Below are 11,688 nucleotides of genomic sequence, written 5' to 3' on the forward strand. Positions count from 1 at the left end.
TCATTACCGCAATGTGTCCGGCTGTGTTTGAACATGCGTTATGTTGTAATTTAATCAAATTAACACAAAAATATTTAGAAAAAAAATAAATGGATGTTTTGCTAGACTACTTTAGATGACAGAAAAAATATTTACTGAATATTCATCTATAATAATAATGAAGAAAAATTAGGAAAATGATGTGTCCATGCCTGATGTTCTCATCCTCCGCAACACTTTTTGAAAACAGTTTAAGCACACATACAGAATTTTAATAAAGTTTGATTTTGAGTGACAAAGCACATGGACCAGTTACTTCAAGATGGCTACCAGGTAAGATCATTTTTTTACAGTTAATTTGAAATATTGTCTTGTCAGAATGCTTACACGACATTTTGATTATCATTACCGCAACAGATGCTTATTAAACGTTAATTTAATTAATAGAAGCATAATACTTTGATTTTAAATGCATGGGCAGAATCTCCAAATTATGTTCTTTCAGGTTTGTCATGTCATTTTGAAAATATGTCAGTGTTGATGTTTTCTGACTGTTGCGGTAATGAGATTTTTTAGAACTCATTTTTTTAATTATGTTACAAAAAGTGTTAAATGATAAGTAAAAGTGTTTAAATTAATGTTCCCATTTACTCCAGACTTTGTTTTTCAATGTCTGGTGGAAAAAAAAGTAAATTTAAGCAATTTTTACATTTTCATGCTTGACATTTTTAAAACCAAGTTTTCATGAGAATCACCCATCTGTGGCTGTTTTTTGCCAAATTCTGTAAAAATGCTCTCTGTGGCAGTCATACCCTTGTGTGTTTGTGTCTGTTTGTGTGTGTGATTGAGCATGTCTTTTCTATATTGCATTTGTGCTCTAGTACCAGGCCTATCTTTCTGTGTCAAAATTTTCAGATTTATTCTGGATGCATTGATATTATTTGATAAATAACAAGAAAAAAATGATTTTTTTTGCATTTCCCATTAATTTCAATTGGGGTCATTTTTACCCCCAAAGGGCCTCTTTTGGTGAATTTTTTTACACCTCTTTAGAATGACCAAATCAAGCCAGGGATCTGAGATGTACTTTATTATTTTCTGAAGTAATTAAAAAGTTAACTATAGTAGTAACTGCGCAATAACTTAAGCGATAACGGGGCGGTTTCCTGGACAGGGATTAGACTAGTCCTAGACTAAAATAAATGTAAGAGCTGTCCAAACTAAAAACAACTTGCACTGACTTATCTTAAAATACATCAGTGCCCTTTGTTTTGCCTTAAAATGTGAACACAGGAAATGATTTTAGTAAGGCATGTTTGTTAAAACTAGTTATATTTCCTAATTAAACTAAGGCTTAGTCCTGGCTTAAAGGCGCTCTAAGCGAATTGAAGCGTTTTAGACCATAAAACATTTTTTGTTACATACCGGAAACATCTCCTCACTATCTGCTTGCTGGTCAAACTGTAAAAAAAACGCGATCTCTGTAGACAGCCCAGGCTTCACAAACGGCAATATCAACAAGTGGCCAAACCTAGCATCACAAAACAAAACGAAGTATTCCAGCCAATAAACGACAAAAAGGATTTGGGGGTGGGGGTTGGGCGCGTTCTTGAAAGCACGGAAGGGAGGGGGAGGGGTTAGCTACGCTCCGTCTGTTTGAAAACAGTTTCAAACGTCAACAATAACTAACGTCTCGCAGATTCGCTTAGAGAGCCTTTAAGCTAATCCCCGTCCGGAAAACAGCCCCAAAGGGTTTGACAAATGTTACATAACATATAGAAACAAAACAAGCTGAATTACAAAGTCACTGACATAAAGTTTACACTTACAAAGAAAACTATGAAAACAGAGAAAAACAAATAACACAGATGTTTAAATTGAAGTTGTTCCACCAAGAGATGTGTGTCCCTAACTCCAGGACCCCTTCCGTTTGGTTGCTGCCGAACCGCGTCATAGCTCATTACCATAAAATTGAGCTGATTTGAACTCTCCTCGACGTCCAAACCATCCATGACCTCGCAGCTGGCTCTCATTGAAAATAAATGACTTTGATGCTCTCGCCGGTGGCGGTGTAAATGCACCGTTATGGCGAGAAACAGCTCCTTCATGCAAAGTGATATTATTATGGGTCAAGGTGGTACATCTCGGTATCTTGCCACACCCCAATTCACACATTTGAAGGTGTAACTGCCAAATAAGTGAGAGATAAGGTCAAGAGTGTTACTGGAAGGCAGCGACAGATACTGTACTCAGGAGCGTAGCACAAGATCGTGGACCCTATGCAAATGAAATTGTGGGGGGCCCTTACATCACTATTCTTAAATTATAATAAAATGAATAGTAATTAGTATATTAACATTTTTACTACACAGGACATGTGATTTACTGATTTAGTAACCACTTGTGAATTACTGCCTTACAGCATTGACGTATAGAATAGTATAACAAAGTGTTATTAGCATTCATGACAGCACTTTGATTTGTCAACATCTGGGGCTCTGGCCATAATGCTGGATCAACAGCTACAAACTGAGAAGGTACCGGAAGGTCGTTATTTTCGTTAATAAAGTTTAAATATGGATATTTCTTTTTTTCCCCTTTTTTTTGCAGACATACAAAAATATGACAGTAGTTACAAAATTGAGCAAGTTGTCTGAAGAAGAAAAACAAACAAAATAACATAACGACAATAACCCCCCCCCCCACCCTCCCCAGAGGCAACACATACATCGATCACACACACACTTGCAAAATACATAAGTCAATAAATAGATAGATAATAACATTAGCAAGACATAATAAACACACACGCACACAATATATAATAATTAAAAAAAATAATAATAATAAAAAAATACAATAAAGTAGTCAATGGTCCATCTGATCAGACAGGTCTGGGGCCCTATCTTGCACCCAGCGCAATTGACTTTGTCAGTGACACAGCGGGTTTTTCCCTCCACAGACGTACGTCGGCAAACTAGGGAATGAACTTGCGCTCCCTGGGCGGTTCAGCGCAAAAAAGGAGGTGTGTTGCGGCGCAAATCATCCCTGATGCTGTTTTGCAGTTTCAAAAAACAATTGCGCCACTGACCAAAAAAAAAATAGTTTAAAGTCAGTGGCGCGTTGCGCGTGGTTCATTATGCTATTTTAAGGGCGCATGCTTGACCATAATGTATAGCGTGCACAACGTTCACACACTTTGCTTATCTAATCTACACAGATGCAACAGTTATTTTTGAAAATCATAAATTGTTACAATAAAAAATATTAACACATGAGATAAGGGGAATCATAGTGGTGAGCATTGTGGTGATAATTTTTATTTTTTGTGTTACTGCGTAAAAAATTCTCATGCAAATAACGATAAAAATATTTTCATAAGTTTGTTGTGTGGCTGTATTACGTTTATTTTATGTAAATAATCATTCAAATTTTTTTTAAAGGTTTTCATAAGAAACCTTAATGTATGTGAACTTGATTTGTAAGTGTACTTCGGGGTTGGACCTTGCTTGGGTTTCTTGGGTCCGATTTCAAAGCCCCCAAACCCTTTCAGCAGTGAGGGTGGACGCAGCGATGTCCTCTGCTGGCGTCAGGTCCTGTGTAGAGGCAGATCCACCTCCCGTTACATGGCGTGCCCGATTTGTGATGGCAAGCAGCTTGGGATTCCCCCGTCTCCTGACATCATTGTAGCACTTGGTGCAACGATGGGGATGCCAGCTGATGAGACAATTGTGGCTATTTCCTCTCACGCCTGTTTAACCGACATGATTTGGGCGGGTTTCTCCTATCCCCATACAAAACAACTTCTCTGTCTTTGACTGCTCTTACAAGAACGTGGGTCTCCTCGGCTGTGAACCGCTCCTGGCGTGCGCCTGGTAAATCCGTCATAATAATAGCAACCCGCCTTGGAACTTGCGCCCTTGCGTTTAAAGGGAATGTTGGATGACGTTCTGAAAGTCACTTTTGCGCTTCACACTTGCGTTTCAGATTGTTAAAATAGGGCCCCAGATGTCACAGTAAGGTTTTCAAAAGTAGCCATTATAGGACTCCACATTTTGTAAAAAGATTTAAGCGAACCTTTTAAAGAATATCTGATTTTTTCAAGCTGAATACATTGCAAAACCTCTCGTATCCAGTCCTCATGTGATGTGGGAGAGGCATGTTTCCATTTAAAAAGGATTGCACGCCTAGCCAACAAGGTGGTGAAGGCAATGACGCGTGCTACAGATGGTGTGACTGAATCTGGGGGTAAACCAAATAAGACAGTCAATGCAGTAGGAGCGATGGTTATGTTAAGGGCCTGCAAAAGTGTTTTAAAGATGTCAGACCAGAAGTCATTCAGTTTCGGGCAAGACCAAAACATATGAAGATGGTCAGCTGGAGACTGTTTGCATCTGTTGCAGGCGTCACTTCTATTTGGGAATATTTTGGCCAGTTTGGCATTAGCAGAGCCGGCGCCAAGGGGGGGGGCATTCGCGGGCAGTGCCCCCCTAAGAGGTTGTTGTGCCAGAAGTCATTCAGACCAGAAGTCATTCAGCTTCGGGCAAGACCAAAACATATGAAGATGGTCAGCTGGAGACTGTTTGCATCTGTTGCAGGCGTCACTTCTATTTGGTAATATTTTGGCCAGTTTGGCATTAGCAGAGCCGGCGCCAAGGGGGGGGGGCATTCGTGGGCAGTGCCTCCCTAAGAGGTTGTTGTGCCCCCTACACAGTTTTTTTTAATAATTTAATTTATATTACGAAAAATTTTAATATATTGAACGTTGAATGTTTCATGATTTAATGTAATAAAAATGAGAAAATATAGTTGATATATGCTTTTTAAATTAAAAAAAACCTTTCTCTGATTGGTTGAATGGCCGCGTCTCATGCGTCATTACGTCTTTAGCGTATTGATGTGACTAGACGAAGCAATGTTTTTTCGCGGCATTTTGTGAATTGTTTAAAAAAATGGATATTAGAAAATGGCTCGTCGGTTCTGCTTCTAAGAAAACTTCTTTGGATTCTTTGGATTTAGAATGTACTATCAACACCCTGCCTTCTCAAACAGCACCACCTGCTCCCTCTGACATCACACAAATACCGGTTGGCTCAAACTCAACGATTAGGACTAACGAGGCAGAGGCGGAGTTTTCAAATGTATAGCGTAAAAAACTGATTCTGCGTTTTGCTTTTGCTGTCGTAAATTTAATGTTGGTACGAGCCGTGTTGATGCGTTTGTGAACACTGCACTGTAAAAAAATTCCGTAGAAATTGCAGCTGGGTTGCCGGTAATTTACCGTAGATTTACATTTATGTTACTTACTGGCAAGAGTTTGTTCAAAGTTAAATGAACATTAAACATTTACAAGTCTTTGTCTTTACAGAGTAAAACTAAAAAAACAGCATCAAGCAAAACATTCTGGGAAACAAAATCTGAAGCAAAAAACAGAAAAAGGTTGCTGATGATTTCTGGTTCCCAGAATGCTTTGCATGAGGCTGTAATGGTATAGTTTTATTCTGTAAAGATAAAGACTTGTTAATATTAAAAATGTATTTAACTTTAAACAAATTCTTGCCAGTAAATAACATAAATGTAAATCTACGGTAAATTACCGGCAACCCAGCTGCAATAACATTGTAATTTCTACGGAATTTTTTTACAGTGTGGCTATCGTAACTGGAAGAATGCCAGTGAAACAGACCGAGGATTTCACAAACACGAAACGTCTAAAGAACACCTTTCTTCATAGACAATGTGGAAGGAGAGAGGGAGACGTGTAAGCAGTGGAAAAGAGATCTTGACTCTTATAAACGCAGACCAGCTGCAAAAGAACAGGTACAATGTGTCATCCATAATAGACGTTATTGGCTTTCTCGTGGAAAATCAGCTACCTTTACGGGGGAAATTGGATGCCTTTGACAACATGTCTGATGGAGGCAGCTGCCTTTTTCTTTCATTGCTGGACTACACAATTAAAAAGGATCCCCTTTTGGCTGACGCAGTGAAACACTTCCTCGAAATGCTACATATACGTGTCATGATGTTCAAAATGAGATCATCAGTTTACTAAGTGATGTAGTAACTGAAGCTATCGTGAAAGAAGTGGGTGACTCATATTACACAGTAAAAGTAGATGGTACCCGCGACCCCACTGGCTGCGAAAATATATCAATTGTCATTCGGTTTGTAAATGAGAACGAGTCTTTCGAAGTATCGGAGCGCCTGTTAACCTTAGCCACTGCTGAAATGGGTGATGCCCGGACACTGACAGACACCATTTTAGCAGAGCTAAACAAAGCTGGTCTTAACCCATCAAAGATCCTTAGCCAAGTATATGATGGTGCATCACTAATGTCAGGAAAGTTTGGCGGGGTACAGAAGCTGTTACAAGAAAAGCTTAATAAGAATATCCCTTATGTTCACTTAATCATCAGCTACATTTAGTTGTAGTCCATGCGATGTCAGCCGAGGAAGCTGTGATGGATTTTTTTAAAGTTTGTAACGCCTTGTACAAATATTGTAAGAAGCCCACAATAGCTGTGCATTACAAGGGTTGAGTGCCTGAAACGGCTTCTTGAACAAAGTTGGACAGGCCATTTTGCTACCGTGTCCGTCCTTCTCAACAATTTCAAAGATATCACATCTCTTCTGACTGAAATTGACTCTGTAAGAGCCCATGGTCCGGAGCTGCGAATGAAAGCTGTTGGCCTGCTAAGAGAGATAACTGCACCGAGCTTTTTGTTCATCGCAAATCTTGTGCACGAAGTTCTCGCATTGTTGGATCCGCCAAATAAGCTTCTGCAGGGAAACTGATCTTTGGACAGGTCTGGACATTGTGGCAAGTGCAAAAGCATGTGTGCAGAAACTTCGTTGTGATGAGGGATTTACAAAAGTGTGGGAGAAAGCCACGGCTGATGAACTGCCGAAATCCACAACCCCAAAGCAAAGACGCACCGGAAACAAGAATATGGACGATTATTTTGTAGAAGAAACGACGGGTCAAAGAGAAAATGACATGGAAACAGAACTCAAGAGACTGTACTACAGCACTGTAGATTCAGTGGTTGGAGAGATGGATCAGAGATTTGGTGAACGGAAGTCACACTTGTACCGCGCACTTAATGCGCTTGATCCGAAGAGCGATTTATTTCTGGATCCAAAGACCGTGAAACACATAATGGACCTTACACAATCACCAATTGTTGATGCAGAGTTTGAAGTGGCAAAACACTTTTTGAGGTCGCAACAAGAATCGAAAACAGAAGGGGACAACTGGACCACAAAATTCGTTCTCTCGAAGTACCACACAGTTCTGCAAACTATGCCTAGTGTACTGACTGCGTTTAAACATGCTCTGACTTTCGGCGCTTCTACAGCAACCTGTCTATCGCAACCTCTGTGTGTGTGTGTGTGTGTGTGTGTGTGTGTGCGTGCGTGTGCGTGCGTGAATGATTACCTTGATATTAGTTCATTACAGATTCGTAGTACATTTATTTTGTGCGTTTGATTTCAACTGTAACATTTTCAGCATTTTAGCTAAGTAGTAGCCTAATGATACTCATCACCTGATAAATGGCTTTCAGTAAAAAAAAAATCAGTAAAAGTTTGATTTTGAGTGTGTTTGCGACCCCCCAAATTTTTTTAGCAACAGCCGCAACTGCAAACCAGATCCACGAATGTGTGTGTTTGTCATTATATTATTCTGTAATCGCAAGCGTTACTGCCAGATTCACAAACCATTAAGAGGAGCAAACGTATGCGTGTGTTCGTCAGGATGACGTTGGCTCTGATTCGCGTATATGCGTGCGTTAACGTATGTGATTATAGTTAATGCAAGCAAACTTTTTAACAAAAACTCAACTTTATATTGATATCGCGAGACCGCATTTTACCTCAACGAGAAATCTGATATTTACATAACTGGCATATAGCGGTCTGATATGAAACGGACAGTTTTGTCAAAGCAGCAAACACTTGGCAGGTTCTCTTAATTTCTTACTACTAAAATGCTGTTTGTCTCTGCCTATTCCTTCGATCCATGCCCAGCGCCACTGATTTAAGTCCTTTATCAATTAAGTCATCTTACCTAGGCTTCATAAACGTACTCTTCATCCTGCTCTGACAACGTTAACTTGTAATGATTTGATTTCTCCGCGGCCGCGCTGTATCTGCAGCTGGATCTCAGCCACACCTCAAAGACCCCTCCCTATTCTACTTCTGATTGGCTAGTTTGTTAGTTTGGTTGAGAGTGAAAGATGTGTTTCTCTATGAGGTGTGATTTGTGCAAGTTTTGCAACTTACTAAGCAAACAGACAAGCGAACAAACGTGTATACGTTCGCCTGCCGTCTGGCCAAAATCCCATAGTATTCAGGCGTAAGATATGAGACGTGAGACGTCACGGTCACTTGTCGCAGCTGCGCTAAATTTTGCGCGGGTGTCGCGGGCGGACGTATTGAAATTGATAATTTTTTACTTTGCGTCCGGATAACGTACGTGCGGTTGAACGTCCGGATAACGTACGTGCGTTTGAACGTCCGGATATTAAATACTATCATCATCTTTACTAATTCGAGATATAAAACCAAGTTTGAAAAGATGCAAAGAAACAAGTGCTTAATAAAACATTCATGCATTAAGAATGAATATCAAACTATGTAGGCCTACTATTTAAAAGGTTTAGTTTTGATTCACTTTTGAGGGCTGTAAAACCACTAGTAGACACTAGCAAATAATGAAAAATGTGTTTGTTTGTTTGTTTATATAGACTATAGATAAACTCTTTACTTTAATATGTTGCCTAATGTTGTGAAAACATAATAGTGTGACAATAGTCAGTGAAAGCCAAAATCATAAACACATTTAGGACAGGAATTACAGAATTACTCCTGATGGCACATGGTGTATCTCCTCCTAGACCTGGATCAGCCCATAAGTGAGCTCCTGTCTATATGGTGCTACTTGATGGCTTCAGATACATGAGATCCCAGAGGTTCTCAGTTGGATTAGGGTCTGGAGAATGTGAAGGCCAGTCAATGGCATCAATGCCTTCATCGTCTAGAAACTGCCTAAAGACTCTGGCCAAATGAGGTTGTGCATCATGTATCAGGAGGTCTCTGCACTGCACCAGCATAAGATCTGACAATAGATCTGAAGATTTAATCTCGATGTTTCATAGCACGTAGAGGTCGTGAGACCCTCTGAGAATGGTCCTCCCTAAACCACTCTTGCTGTTGCCTGTCCAATGTATCTGTTTTCAATTGTATTTGCACCAAAATATGTATAAAGTTTTACAATCACTTGTGCCTCCGTACCGGGGTTGATTGATATTCCTGAAGGTTATCTGACTTGGTGTAAAGCTGTGATGATTTTCTTAATTTTTTGAGCAGTATATGTATATATATATAGAGGATGTATATATATAGAGGGTAGTACATGTAATCAGATCCCCAAAATCAAGAACTTGTATTTAAATTACATTACATTTTAAAATATATGTGTATTCTATTAATCTTCACATACTGTATATAAAGCATTGTAAAGTTTCATTGAGTCATTCCCATCATTGATGTTTTCTAACAAAATGTGCTTGCAACCTGGTGTTAACTGTGGTGAAATCTGATCTAAATACATATTTTATGGCTGATATGTTTGTTTATTTTTGCATACATGTCAAATGCAATTACAAACATGTCTTGTTTAAAATTGGCATATATTTTCTTGCTCTTTGTGCTGTGTCAAAATAGTACAATACTGTCTTACTTAAATGTGAAATATGAAATCATATATAATATATTGAAATCAAATATACATAGGTCAAATGTAGATGTAATCAAAAAGTACTCATATTACATAACACAAAATGTGTAATCTAACAGATTAGGTAACTGACTACAAATTTTGGCATGTAGTTTGTAATCAGTAACTGATTACAATTCTTATAATCTACCCAAAGCTGGATATATACAATATTTCCATATAAAGTGGAAGATGGTTAAGGTGGTAGTGAAATAGGTAGGTCTAAAACAGAAGAAACCTAAAAAGAAAAAAGGTTGTTTCGTATTTAATATTATTTAATATTGTGTAAATGTATTTAATATTATTCTGAAGATGTGATGAGTTGATTGGGATGAGGTTAGAAGTGCTGGAAAATATGTAGTGTTTGGTGTGCCTTCAGGAACATATTTGGGGAACATTGACTGTGCCTTTTTGTTTTGTAAAATACAGTAAAAATGTGTACAAATAAGTATGACAATCATGATTTAAAAGGAGTGCAAAGTGAGTTTAACGTATAGTACAGTAATCAAATTTCTGTTGTGTAGGTCTACTGTAAAATGTTTGGGTAAGATTTGGTAGGCCTACTTTAAAGTATTTGTCTGTTTATGACCCTTAAACCACAAAAGCTATAAACAAAATGATATTTCCCCTGAATCATTGAACCAAGTTAATAGGGGCCAAGCCCCGAGGTGCAAGGACCCTATTGTTCTTCGGCGAGTAAGTACATCTTTGATGTCTTTCAGGTATTTCTTCCTCTATTTGGTAAATACACTTTAAATCTAGATATCTTATTGTTTTTAAATGATGATGATGTATGGTTTCAATTATTCTTTTTACTGTTTTTATTTTTATATTAATTTTATTGTGTAAGCCGAACAGCACATTGGTGAACATTGTTGTGTTTAATGGTGCTACAGAAATAAATTGACTTTGAATAGCCACAAGGTGGCGCTGTGATCCACCTTGTTTTGTCAGTGCCAAACAATGGATTATGTAAAGAAATTGGACAATAAATACTTTATAGACAACACATAACAGAGGCCATACACTGATTTTATGCAAGGCATTTTTTCATTTACATCATGTGACTTAATACGTGAAGAGAATCTGTAAGATTGTACTGTTTATGCCATGTGTTGCTATACTATTAAATAAATGTGCCTTTGGGTAAGATATTTCTCAACTGATTATTTTAACTTATTTGTCATTAAAAGTGTAACAGCTTTTAACATATAATTATAATAAAAAAATTGGCCCGGACGTACGTATCTTCACACGTACGTAGTATCACACGTTCATTGATCACGACGTCTGCTCACGGAAAAGTACGCGACCATCGGCACGACTGATTGCTTAGTTTGCAAAGCAGATGCATAAGCAACACCTCATATTTCTCTCATACTATTTGTAGGCGAACGCATGATTTTTTTTAATTCGCAGCCTACACCACACGCCGGAGACCCCACCCGACTGCAAGCTCTTTGGTGAGCTCTGCTTTGAATGAAGTTTCATCGTGACAAATAAATAGACTAATGCGGAGTGATATGCGGTTATTTATAACGGTGCACACTTTCTGTTTAGTAACTTAGTATGATAAGAACATTTATCACAGGCTTGGAAACAAGTTGTATCTTGTATACATATGGAAATAGAGACTATTGTGCAGCAAGCATTTATTTTACAGGCTAGCACTGGCTAAAACGTGTGCAGTGCTTGCCTAACTCAAATAATTTGGTTTTCACCTGCTCTCTTTCCTTATTTTTTTCTTTTATTTCTCTATCATTTTTTTCTTGATAGCCAGGTTTTTGTTTTGACATCAATACAGCAACAAGCGGCGAGTGGCGTGTCTCTCAGCACCGGAACACTCACCAACTTCCCGGTCTCATTTACAGAGTCTGACTTTTCTCTCATAAGCACGAGTGTCACAGATCGCACAGATATAAAATAAT

The sequence above is a fragment of the Paramisgurnus dabryanus genome, chromosome 17, assembly GCF_030506205.2.
Source record: "Paramisgurnus dabryanus chromosome 17, PD_genome_1.1, whole genome shotgun sequence".
Classification (NCBI taxonomy): domain Eukaryota; kingdom Metazoa; phylum Chordata; class Actinopteri; order Cypriniformes; family Cobitidae; genus Paramisgurnus; species Paramisgurnus dabryanus.